The following is a 12960-nucleotide window of genomic DNA, read 5'->3' on the forward strand; positions in this document are numbered from 1 at the left end:
GGAAGAAAGTGCAAGGCCGGGGGGGGAGGGGGTGAGAAAGCGCGAGGCAGGGGGGAGGGAGAAAGTGTGAGGCGGGGGGGGAGGGGGGGAGAAAGCGCGAGGTGTGGGTGGGGGAAAGCGCGAGGCAGTGGTAGAGAAAGCGCTTTCTCCCTCGCATCGCGCTTTCTCCCCCCCCCCCCCGCCTCGCGATTTTTCCCCCCCGCCTCGTGCTTTCTCCCTCTCCCCCAGCCTCGCACTTTCTGCTCTCCCTCCCCGCCTCGCGCTTTCTCCCCCGCTAATGACTCTCTTCACTAATGACTATTAGGAAAATAATAACAGCTATTAATGGGATATTAGGGCATTAATAAAGGCTACTAATGCCTATAATGCTATTAGGGCACTAATAAAGGCTATTAGTGACTATTTGGGCAATAATAACAGCTATTAATGGGCTATTAGGGCATTAATAAAGGCTATTAATGACTATTAGGGCCATAATAACAGCTATTAATGGGCTATTAGGGCATTAATAAAGGCTATTAATGACTATTAGGGCAATAATAACAGCTATTAATGGGCTATTAGGGCACTAATAAAGTCTATAAATGACTATTAGCGCCATAATAACAGCTATTAATGGGCTATTAGGGCATTATTAAAAGCTATTAATACCTATTACAGCTATGAGGATATTAATAAAGGCTATTAATGAGCAATTAAGGCTAATAGTGAGCTGCCGCCAGCACTGACAGAGCTCCCAGCACCACCCAGTGCTCCCAGTCCCTCCCAGTCCCCTCCCAGTCCCTCAGACACCCCCAGAGACTCCCAGTGCTCCCAGTAACCCCCTCCTCTCCCCGCCTCGCGCTTTCTCCACCCCCACCACCTCGCGCCCACCACCCCCACCGCCCCCAACCCCGCGCCGCCTCGCGCTCCCACTCCCCCCTCACGCTTTCTCCCCCCCTCCCCCCCTCGCACTTTCCCTCCCCCCCGCCTCGCTCTTCCCCCTCCCTGCCTCGCACTTAACCCTTAGGGTTAGGGTTAGGGTTAGAGTTAGGGTTAGGGTTACAGTAAGGGTTAGGGGTTAGGGTTAGGGGTTAGGGTTAGAGTTAGGGTTAGGGTTAGGGTTTAGGTTTAGGGTTAGGGTTAGGGTTAGGGTTAGGGTTAGGGTTAGGGTTAGGGTTAGGGTTAGGGCTAGGTTTGGGGATAGGGTTAGGGTTAGGGTTAGGGGTTAAGGTTAGGGTTAGGGTTATTAGGGTTAGCGATAGGGTTAGGGTTACGGGTTACGGTTAGGGGCCATTAGGGTTAAAGGCCATTAGGGTTATGGTTGGGGTTAGGGTTAGGCAGGGAGGGGTTAGAGAAAGCGCGAGGCGTGGGGGGAGTAGAAAGCGCGAGGTGGGAAAGACAGAGGGTTCTGGAAGGGTTTTCGTGGTCTTAAAGTGGTCCTGGAAGGGCCTAAAGGGGTTCCAGAGGGTTCTGGATGGGTTTTGGTGGTCTTCAAGAAGTCCTTGAAGGATCCTATGATGACTCACAGCGCAGAAAGCTGAAAGCCATTAACAGAGCCTTCAGGGCTTTCGGGAGGCTGATGGAGGGCTCTGGAGCACGAGTGGTGTTTGGTTCTATCCCAACACTGAGGAATATGGCACAGGAGGTGAGGGACATAGAGCTGATTAATGCCTGGCTCCGAGCCTGGGGTGGGGAGAGAGGCTTTGGCTGCTTTGATCATGGGGTGACCCCCCCACCCCCCCCCAGGTTTTCTCCCCAGGGATGGGTCACGCTTGTCTCCAGGGGGGACTAAAGTCATCTCTAAAAATCCAGTGAGGCTCTTCCATAGAGCTTTAAACTCGCTGTGGAGGGGGAGGGGAGGAGACCAGGGAATTCTCGTTGGGAATGAGCCTGGCAGTGGGACACCGGCGGCTGAGCAATGGAGTGCGGAGAGGAGCACAGTACAGCACCACAGGGCGAGTGAGGGCGAGGACGAGCGGGGACAGGAAGGGTGGAACTGGGGCTGTGGAATGAGTTATTCCAAGGAGCAGTCCATGGAGAATGAACTCTCTTCCCTTTCCGAGGGCTGAAGGTTCCTCAGCGCGGCTGAAGTGCATTTCCACCAACGCACGCAGCGCGGGCACTGAGAAGGAGGAGCTGAAGCTGTTGTAGGGCGAGGGGACTGCGATGGCATTGCCATCACAGAAACGGGGTGGGGGGACCCCCATCCCTGGAGCACAGCTGTGCTGGGAGAGAAACTCTCCAGGCGGGACAGGAAGGGCAGGAAAGGAGGCGGCGTAGCCCTCTGTCTTAAAGAGTGCTTGGATACTCTGGAACTGCATTACGGGGAGGATGGGATCGAGTGCCGATGGGTTAAAATCAGAGGAGCCCACAAGAAGGGGGACTTTGTGCTGGGAGTCTCTTACAGAGCACCCAGCCAAGAAGCAGCAGCTGAGGAGCTCTTCTATAAACAGCTGGGGACAGTCTCTGAATCTCTGCCTCTGGGCCTTGGGGGGGACTTTAACTTTCCGGATATCTCCCTCCCCTCCCGCCTCGCGCCTTCTGCCCCCTCCCCGGGCTTTCTCCCCCGCCCGCCCCGGGCTTTCTCCCCCCTTCCCCGCCTCTCGCTTTCTCCACCTCTTCCCCATCTCGCACTTTCTCCAACCCCTCCCCGCCTAACCTCGTGCTTTCTCAACCCCCCTCCCCCCGCCTCTCACTTTCTGCCCCCCTCCGCTACCCCTCGCACTTTCTCCCCCCCTCCCCGCCTCGCGCTTTCTCCCCCCTCCCCCCCGCCTCGTGCTTTTCCCCCCATCTCCCCTTCGCCTCGCGCTTTCTCTCCCCCTCCCCGTCTCGCTCTATCTCCCTCCTCGTCCCGCCTCGCGATTTCTCCACCCCCCGCCTTGCGCTTTTCCCATTGCCACCTCCCGTTTTCTCTCTCCCTCCCCTTCTCCCCCAACCTCGCGCCTTCTCCACCCCTCCCCTCTCGCGCTTTCTCTCCCCTCCCACCCCCGCCTCGCCCTTTCTCCCCACCCTCCCCGTCTCGCGATATCTCCCCCCCTCCCCATGCCACCTCGCGCTTTCTCCACCCCCTCCCCGCTTCGCACTTTCTCCACACCTCCCCTCCCGCCTCGTGCTTTCTGCCCCCCCACCACGTGCTTTCTGCACACTCTCGCCTTGCGCTTCCTCCCCCCCTCCCCCCTCGCCTCGCACTTTCTCCCCTCTCCCCCTTCGCCTCGCGCTGAGGCAGGGGATGGGGTGGAGAAAGCGCGAGGCGGGGGGGAGAAAGCACGAGGCTGGGGGAAAGGGGGGGAGAAAGTGCGAGGCCGGGAGGAGGGGGTCAGGAAGCGCGAGGCAGGAGGGGTGAGATAGCGCGAGGCGCGGATGGGGTAAAGTAAGCGCGAGACAGTGAGGGGGAGAGAAAGCGCGAGACGGGGAGGGAGATATCAGGAAAGTTAAAGTCCCCCCCAAGGCCAAGAGGCAGAGATTCAGAGACTGTCCCCAGCTGTTTATGGAAGAGCTCCTCAGCTGCTGCTTCTTGGCTGGGTGCTCTGTAAGAGACTCCCAGCACAAAGTCCCCCTTCTTGTGGGCTCCTCTGATTTTAACCCATAGGCACTCGATCCCATCCTCACCGTCTCCCGCCTCCCCGTCTCGCGCTTTTTTCCCCCCCTCCCCGAATCGCGCTTTCTCCCTCCACTCCCCCCCGCCTCGCGATTTCTCCCCCTCCCCATCTCGCGCTTTCTTTACCCCATCCCCGCCTCACGCTATCTCCCCCCTCCCACCTCCGCCTCGTGCTTTCTCCCCCCTTCCCGCATCGCGCTTTCTCCCTCCTCCCCACGTCGTCATTTCTCCCCCCACCGCCTCGCGCTTTCTCCCCCCCCGTCTCCCACTTTTTACCCCCATCCCCACCTCGCACTTTCTCCCCTCCCTGCCTCGCGCTTCCTGTCCCCCTCCTCCCGGCCTCGCACTTTCTCCCCCCCTTTCCCCCAGCCTCGCACTTTCTCCCCCCCCCGCCTCGCAGTTTTTCCAACTCCTCCCCGTCTCGCGCTTTCTCCACCCCCTCCCCCCACGAAAGCGCGAGGCGAAGGGGGAGAGGGGAGAAAGTGCGAGGCGAGGGGGGAGGGGGGGAGGAAGCGCGAAGAGAGGGGGGGAGGGAGGGAAAAAGTGCGAGGCGGGGTGGGTTGGGGGGAGAAAGTGCGAGGCGGGGAGGGGGGGAGAAAGCGCGAGGCGGGGGTGTGCAGAAATCACGTGGTGGGGGTGGAGAAAGCGCGAGGCGGGGGGAGAGAAAGCTCGAGGCGAAGGGGGGATGGGGGGAAAAGCGCGAGGTGGGGGGGAGGGGGGGAGAAAGTGCGAGGGGTAGCGGAGAAGGGTAGAAAGCGAGAGGCGGGGGGAGGGGGGTTGAGAAAGCACGAGGCGGGGATAGGTGAAATCCCGAGGCGGAGGGGAAAGGGAGAAAGTGCGAGGCGGGGGGGGGCGGTGGGATAAAGCGCGAGGCGGGGGGGAAAAATCGCGAGACGGGGAGGGGGGGAGAAAGCGCGAGGCGGGGAGGGGGGGAGAAACATTCCAGAACCCTTTGGAACCTATTTAGGTCCTTCCAGGAGCCCTTGAAGACCACCAAAACCCTTCCAGAACCCTCTGGAACCCCTTTAGATCCTTCCAGGAGTTCTCTGAGACCACCAAAACCCTTCCAGAACCCTCTGGAACCACTTTAGATCCTTCCAGGACCTCTCTGAGACAACCAGAACCTTCTGGAACTCCTTTAGATCATTCCAGGACATCTCTTAGACCACCAAAACCCTTCCTAAACCCTCTGGAACCTCTTTAGATCCTTCCAGGACACCTTGAAGACCTCCAAAACCCTTCCAGAAACCTCTGGAACCCTTTTAGATCGTTCAAAGACCCCTCTGGAAGCCCTTAAGATCCTTCATGGACTCCTCTGAGACCACCAAAACCCTTCCACAACCCTCTGGAACCCCTTTAGATCTTTAAGGACCCATCTGAGACCACCAAAACCCTTCCAGAACTCTCTGGAACCACTTTAGATGCTTCAATGTTCCCTTAAGTTTACCAAAGCCCTTCCAGAACCCTCTGGAACCCCTTTAGCTCATTCAAGGTGTTCTTGAAGACAACCAAAACCCTTCCAGAACCTTGTGGAACCCCTTTAGATCCTTTCATGACCTCTCTGAGACCACCAAAACCCTTCAAGAATACTCTGGAACCTGTTTAGATCCTTCCAGGATCTCTCTGAGACCACCAAAACCCTTCCACAACCCTCTGAAACCCCTTTAGATCCTTTAAGGACCCGTCTGAGACCACCAAAACCCTTCCAGAACCCTCTGGAACCCCTTTAGATCTTTCAAGGACCCATCTGAGACCACCAAAACCCTTCCAGAACCCTCTTGAACCCATTTAGATGCTTCAAGGACCCCTTGAAGTCCACCAAAACCCTTCCAGAACCCTCTGGAACCCCTTTAGATCATTCAAGGTGTTCTTGAAGACCACCAAAACCTTTCCAGGACCCTCTGGAACCCCTTTCGATCATTCAAGGACCCCTCTGAGACCACCAAAACCCTTCCAGAACCCTCTGGAACCCCTTTAGGTCCTTCAAAGACCACTCTGAGACCACCAAAACCCTTTCAGAACCCTCTGGAACCCTTTTAGATCCTTCAAAGACCTCCCTGGGACCACCAAAACATTTCCGGAACCCTCTGGAACCCCTTTTGATCATTCAAGGACCCCTCTGGAACCCCTTTAGAAGTTTTCTTCAATCTTCTTTCCTTCAAGAAAGTAACGTTAGGAAACCAAGGAGCGGCTGCGGAGGCGCTGTCTTCTGTCGAGGCGTGAGTGGGAGCGGCTGAGGAGGGGGGAGCGTTGGTGGAGGGGTGGTTTGGAGGGTGGTGTCCGTGCTGAGGCGGTTTGTGTGAAGCGTCCATGGGGGCGTCGGGGCCGTGGTTGGGAGTTGTTGGGTGCCTCGGGGTGGTGTGTTTGGCGTTGGGGGTAAAGGTGGCGGCATGGAGGCGGCGAGGCCGGGGGGAGACGGCGGGGGGGGGAGAAAGCGCGAGGAGGCAAAGAGGGGGGGCGCGAAGCGGCGCGGGGGTGTGGGCAATGGGGGCGATGGGCGAATGGCGGTGGGGGTGGACTCGAGGCAGCGGGAGGATAGCGTGAGGCGGGGGGGAGTGGGTGCGCGAGGGGAGGGGGGGAGAGAGCTCGAGGCGGGGGGGAGAAAGTGCGAGGAAGGGGGGAGGGGGGAGAGAGTGTGAGGTGGGGGTGGAAAAAGCGCGAGGCGGGGGGGAGAAAGCGCGAGGTGGGTGGTGAGACGGGGAGAAAGCGCGAGGTGGAAGGGGAGAAAGCGCGAGACAGGGAGGGGATGGAGAAAACGCGAGGCCGGAAGGAGAAAGCACGAGATGGAGGGGGTGGGGAGAAAGGGCGAGACGGAGAGGGGGGGAGAAATCGCGAGGCGGGGAGGGGAGAAATTGCGAGGCGGGGAGGGAGGGGGGGAGAAAGTGCGAGGCCGTAAGGGAGGGGGGGAGAAAGCACGAGGCGGGGGGGGGAGGGGGAGAGGAAGCGCGTGGCGGGGGATGGAGAAAGCACGAGACGGGGAGGGGAGAAAGTGCGAGGCGGGGGGGGGGGGGGGAGAAAGTGCGAGGCAGGGGGGGAGGGGGTGAGAAAGTGCGAGGCGGGGAGGGAGAGAGAAAATGCGAGGCGAGGGTGGGAGAAAGCGCCAGGCGGAAGGGGGGGGGGAGAAAGGGCGAGGCGGAGAGGGGGGGAAAAAGTGGGAGACGGGGGGGGGGGAAAGCTCGAGGCGAGGGGGGAGAATACGCGAGGCGGGGGGGCGGGGAGAAAGTGCGATGCCGGGGGGGGGGGAAGCGCAAAGCGGGAGGGGGGAGAAAGCGCGAGGCGGGGAGGAGGGGGAGAAAGCACGAGACGGGGGAGGAGAGAAAGCGCAAGACGGGGGGGAAAGCTCGAGACGGGGTGGAGAATGTGCGAGGCGGGGAGGGAGTGGACAAAGTGCGAGGCGGGAGGGTGGAGAAAACGCGAGGTGGGGAGCGGGAGAATGCGCGAGATGGGAAGTGGGGGTGAAAGCGCGAGACGGGTTGCGGGGGCAAAATGGCGAGGTGGTGAGGGGAGGGGGGGAGATAGCGCGAGACGAGGAGGGAGTGGAAAAAGTGCGAGACAGGGATGGGGGGAGAAAGCGCGGGGCGGGGGAGAAAGCCCGAGGTGGGGGAGGGGGGAGAAACGCGAAGCGCGGGGGGAGAAAGTGCGAGGCGGGGAGGGGGGGAGAAAACGCGAGGCGGGAGGGGGAGGGAGGGAGATAGCGCGAGGTGGGGGATGAGAAAACGCGAGGCGAGGAGGGGGTGGAGAAAGCGCGAGACGGGGAGGGGGGGAGAAAGTGCGAGACGGGGAGGGGGGGAGAAAGCGCGAGGCGGGGGGGATGAATGGAGAAAGCGTGAGGCGGGGGGGAAAAAAGCGCGAGGCGGGGTTGGAGAAAGAGCGAGGCGAGAAGGGGAGAAAGCGCGACGCGTGGAATGGAGAAAACGGGAGGAGTGTGTAGGAGAAAGCGCGAGGAGAGGAGCGGGGGAGAAAGCGCTTTCTCCAACACCGCCTCGCGCACTCTCCCCCCCTCCCCGCCTCGTGCTTTATTCCCCCTCTCCGCCTCGCGCTTTCTCCCCCTCCTCGCCTATCGCTTTCTCCCCCCCCGCCTCGCGCTTTGTCCCTTTCCCACCTCGCGCTTTCTCCCCCCGCTCTTGCGATTTCTCCCCCCCTTCTCCATGTGGTTTCTCCCCCCCTGCCTCGCGCTTACTGCACCCCCTCGCGACGCGGGGAGGCGGGGAGAAAGCTCGAGTCGGGGGGAGAGAGAAAGAGAGAGGAGGGGGTGTAGAAAGCGCGAGGTGGGGGGGAGAAAGCGCGAGGCGGGGAAAAGTGGGAGAAAGTTTGAGGCAGGAATGGGAGAAAGCGCGAGGCGGGGGGGAAAACGCGAGGCGGGGTAAGAGAAAGCGCGAGTTGGGAGGGGGGACAAAGGGCGAGACGGAGGGGGAGGGGAGAAAGCGGGAGGCAGGGGTTGAAAAAGCGTGACCCGCGGGTGGAAAAAGCGCGAGGAGGGGAGGGGGTGGAGAAAACGCAATGCGTAAGGGGAGAGAAAGCGCGAGGCAAGGGGGGAGGGAGGGAGAAAGCGCGATGCCGGGGGGGAGAAATCGCGAGACGGGGAGGGGGGAGAAAGTGCAGTGCGGTGGGGGGAGAAAGCGCAAAGCGGGATGGGGGAGAAAGCGCGAGGCGGGGCGGAGGGGGAGAAAGCGAGAGACGGGGGGGTGCAGAAAGCGCGAGGCGAGGGGGGAGAAAGCGCGAGGTGGGGTGGAAGACAGGGTGACGTGGGGGGAGGAGTAAGAGCGAGGCAGGGGGGAGAAAGCGCGAGGCAGGGAGAGAGGGGGGAGAAAGCGCGAGGAGGGATGGAAAGGGGGGAGAAAGCGCGAGGCGGGGGGGAAGGGGGGAGTAAGTGCCAGACGGAGGAGGGGAGAAAGCGCGAGCCGGGGGGGAGAAAGCTCGAGGGGGGAGGGGAGAAAGCGCGAGGCGGGGGGCAGAGAAAGTGCGAAGCGGGGAGAGGAGAAAGAGAGACTTGGGGGAGGGAGAAATCGCGAGGCGGGGGGGGAGGGGGGGAGAAAGCGCGAGGTGTGGGTGGGGGAAAGCGCGAGGCGGGGATGGGGAGAATGCGCATGGGCGGTGGCGGTGAAAGCGCTTTCTCCCCCCCTCTGCGCCTCGCGCTTTTTTCCTCCCCCGCCTCGCGCTTTCTCCCTCCCTCCCCCCCGCCTCGCGATTACTCTCCCCCGTCTCGCACTTTCTCCACTCCCTCCTCGCCTCGCGCTTTCTCCCCCCCGTCTCGCGCTTTCTCCCCCCCTCTCCTCGCACTTTCTCCCCTCCTCCCCCCTCGCCTCGCGCTTTTTCCCCCCCTCCCCTCCCGCCTCGCCGGGAATATGTGGGGTGGAGGAGGGGGGGAGGAAGCTCGAGTCGGTAAAGGGGGGAGAAAGCGCGAAAAGGGGAGGGGAGAAAGTGCGATGTGGGGGGGAGGGGCGGAGAAAGTGCGAGGCGGAGGGAGGGGGGAGAAATTGCGAGGCGGGGGGGAGGGGAGAAAGCGCGAGACGGGGGGAGAAGGTGCGAGGCGGGGGGGAGGGGGAGAGGAAGCGCCTGGCGGGGGAGGGAGAAAGCGCGAGACGGGGAGGGGGGAGAGACCGCGAGGCGGGGAGGGAGTGGGGGAGAAAGTGCGAGGCGGGGGGGGCGGAGGGGAGAAAGCGCGAGGCGGGGGGGGGAGGGGGGGAGAAAGTGCGAGGCGGGGGGGAGGGGGAGAAAGCGCGAGGCGGGGGGGAGGGAAGGGAGAAAGCACGAGGCGGGAGGTGGAGAAAACGGGAGGCTTGTGTAGGAGAAAGCGCGAGGCGGGGAGGTGCTGGAGAAAGTGCGAGGCGAGGAGCGGGGCAGAAAGCGCTTTCTCCCCCCCCGCCTCGCGCTTTCTCCCCTCCCCCCGCCTCGCACTTTCTCCCCCCTCCACCCTCGCTTCGCGCTTTCTCCCCCCCACGCCTCCCGCCTCAGTTTCTCCTTCCTCGCATCGCGTTTTCTGTCTTCCCCACCTCGCGCTTTCTCTCCCCCGCTTCGCACTTTCTCCCCCCCTCCCGTCTCGCGCTTTGTCATCCCCTCGCCGCCTTCGTCTTTCTCCCCGCCGCGCCTCGTGCTTTCTGTCCCCCCCTCGCGCTTTCTCCCTCCCCCGCCCCGCGCCTTTTCCCCCCCTCCCCGCCTCGCGCTTACTCCCCCCTCCCCCTCCGCATAGCGCTTCCTCCCCCATTTACCTCCTCGCGCTTTCTCCCCCCCGCCTCGCACTTTCTCCCCTCTCCCCCCCGCCTCGCGCTTTTTCCCCCCCTCTCCCCCCGCCTCGCACTTTCTCCCCCCCTCCCCCCCGCGTCGCGCTTTCTCCCCCCCTCCCCCCCCGCCTCGCACTTTCTCCCCCCTCCCCCCCGCCTCGCACTTTCTCCCCTCCTCCCCCCCCGCCTCGCGCTTTCTCCCCCACTCCCTCCCCGCCTCACGCTCTCTCCCTCCTCCCCACCTCGCGCTTTCTCCCTCCCCCGCCACGCGCTTCCTCTCCCCCTCCCCTCCGCCTCGCACCTTCTCCCCCTCCCCCCCAGCCTCTCGCTTTCTCCCCCCCTCCCCCTTCGTCTCACGCTTTCTCCACCTCTCCCACCCCGCATCGCAGTTTTTTCCCTCCTCCCCGCCTCGCGCTTTCTCCCCCTCCTGCCTCGCGCTTCCTGTCCCCCTCCCACCCCGCCTCGCACTTTCTCCCCCCCTTTCCCCCAGCCTCGCGCTTTCTCCCCCCCGCCTCGCGGTTTTTCCAACCCCTCCCCACCTCGCACTTTCCCCCCCCCACCTCGCGGTTTCTCCCCCTCCCCCCCCACTTCTCGCTTTCTCCCCCTCTTCCCGCCTCGCGCTTTCTCCCCCCCCTCCTCGTCTCGGGCTTTCTCACCCCCTCCCCCCCTCCTCGCGCTCTCTCCCCCCCTCCACCCGCCTCGCACTTTCTCCGCCCCCCGCCTCGTGCTTTCTTCCCCCCTCTGCCCCACATCGCGCTTTCTCCCCCCCTTCCCCCCACATCGCACTTTCTCCCCTCCCCTTTTCGCGCTTTCTCCCCCCTTTACCGACTCGTGCTTTCTCCCCCCATCCCCGCGTCGCGCTTTCTATCCGCCCCGACTCGAGCTTCCTTCCCCCCTTCCCCCCACCTCGCACTTTCCCCGCGAGGCGGGGAGGGAGAGGGGGAGAAAGCGCGAGGGGGGGGGAGAAAGAGCAAGGCGGGGGGGATGGGGGAGAAATTGCGAGGCGAGGGGGGAAGGGGGAGAATGTGCAAGGTGAGGGGGGAGGGGGGGAGAAAGCGCGAGGGGGGGGAGAAAGCGCGAGACGGGGGGGGAGGGAGGGAAAAAGTGCGAGGCGTGGGGGGAGGGGGGAGAAACCGCGAGGCGGGGGGGGAGAAACGCGCAGCGCGGGGGGAGAAAGCGCAAGGCGGGGAGGGAGAAATCGCGAGGCGGGGAGGGGGGGAAAAACGCGAGGCGGGTTGGGTGGAGAAAGCTCGAGGAGGAGACGGGAGGGAGAAAGCGTGGGGCGGGGAGGGGGTGGAGAAAGCGCGAGACAGGGAGGGAGAAAGTGCGAGGCGGGAAGAGGAGGAGAAAGCGAGAAGTGGGGGGGGAGGGGGGAGAAACCGCGAGGCGGGGAGGGGGGGAGAAAGCACGAGGCGGGGGGGGAGAAAGCGCGAGGCGGGGAAAGGGGGGAGAAAGTTCGAGGCGGGAAGGGGAGAAAGCGCGAGGCGGGGGGGAAAACGCGAGGCGGGGTAAGAAAAAGCGCGAGTTGGGAGGGGGGACAAACCGCGAGACGGAGGGGGAGAAAGCGCGAGGAGGGGGGGGAGGGGGAGAGAAAGCACGAGGCGGGAAGGAGGGAGCGAAAGAGAGAGGAGGGGTTGGAGAAAGCGCGAGGTGGGGAAAGAGAAAGCGCGAGTTGGCAGGGGGGACAAAGCGCGAGACGGAGGGGGAGGGGAGAAAGCGCGAGGCGGGGGGGGAGAAAACGCGATGCGTAAGGGGGTAGAAAGCGCGAGGCAAGGGGGGAGGGAGGGAGAAAGCGCGAGGAGGGGAGGGAGAAAGCGCGATGCCGGGGGGGAGAAGGCACGAGGCGGGTGAGGGAGAAATCGCGATACGGGGATGGGGGGGAGAAATCGCGAGATAGGGAGGGGGGAGAAAGTGCAATGCGGGGGAGGGGAGAAAGCGCAAAGCGGGAGGGAAGAGAAAGCGCGAGACGGGGGTGGAGGGGGGGAGAAAGCGCGAGATGGGGAGGAGGGGGAGAAAGCGAGAGACGGGGGGGTGCAGAAAGCGTGAGGCGAGGGGGGAGAAAGCAAGAGACGGAGGAGGGAAGAAAGCACCAGACAGGGAGGGGGGGAGATGCGCGAGGCGGGGGGGGGAGGGGAGGAGAAAGCGCGAGGAGGGAGGGAAGGGCGGGAGAAAGCGCGAGGCGGGGGGGAGAAAGTGCGAGGCGGGGAGGGGAGAAAGCGCGAGGCCGGAGGGAAAGAAAGCGCGAGGCGGGGCAGTAGAAAGCTCGAGGTGGGAGGGGGGAGAAAGCGAGAGGCGGGGGGCAGGGGGGAGATAGCGTGAGACGGAGAGGGGGGCAGAAAGCATGAGACGGAGGGGGGGGAGAAAACGCGAGACAAAGGGGGGGAGAAAGCGCGAGGCGGGGGGGTAGAAAGCGTGAGGTGTGGGTGGGGGAAAGCGCGAGGCGCGGATAGGGAGAATGCGCGAGGCGGTGGTTAAGAAAGCGCTTTCTCCCCCCCTCCCCACCTCGCGCTTTTTTCACCCCTCCGCCTCGCGCTTTCTCCCTCCACTCCCCCCCTCCTCGCGCTTTCTCTCGCCCCGCCTCGAGCTTTCTCCCCCTCCCCGTCTCGCGCTTTCTCCACCCTTCCCGCATCGCACTTTCTCCCTCCTCCCCCCCTCCTCGCGCTTTCTCCCTCCCCCAACTCTCTCTTTCCCCCCCCCCCGCCTCGCGCTTTCTCCCCCCCACCCCCCCCCTTGCGCTTTCTCCCCCCTCCCCCTCCACCTCGCGCTTTCTCCCCCCCTCCCCCCCGCCTCGCGCTTTCTCCCCCCCCTTCTCGCGCTTTCCCCCCGATTCGCGCTTTCTCCCCCCCGGCTTCGCGCTTTCTCCCACCCCCACCTCGCATTTTCTCTCTCCCTTCCAGTCTCGCACTTTCTCCCCCCACTCCCCGCCTCGCGCTTTCACCCCCCCGCCCCCGCCCCCTTGCGCTTTCTCCCCCCGTCCCCAACCGCCTCGCACTTTTTCCTCCTGTCCCCGCCTCGCACTTTCTCCACCCCCTCCCCGCCCCTTCTCCCTCCCCTCTCCTCCTCGAGCTTTCTCCCCCCCCCGCCTCGCGATTTCTCCCCCCTCCCCCCGCCTCGCACTTCCTCCCCCCCTCCTCCCTCCGCCTCGCGCTTTCTCCCCCC

This window comes from Cuculus canorus, unplaced genomic scaffold (assembly GCF_017976375.1).
Source record: "Cuculus canorus isolate bCucCan1 unplaced genomic scaffold, bCucCan1.pri scaffold_62_arrow_ctg1, whole genome shotgun sequence".
NCBI lineage: Eukaryota > Metazoa > Chordata > Aves > Cuculiformes > Cuculidae > Cuculus > Cuculus canorus.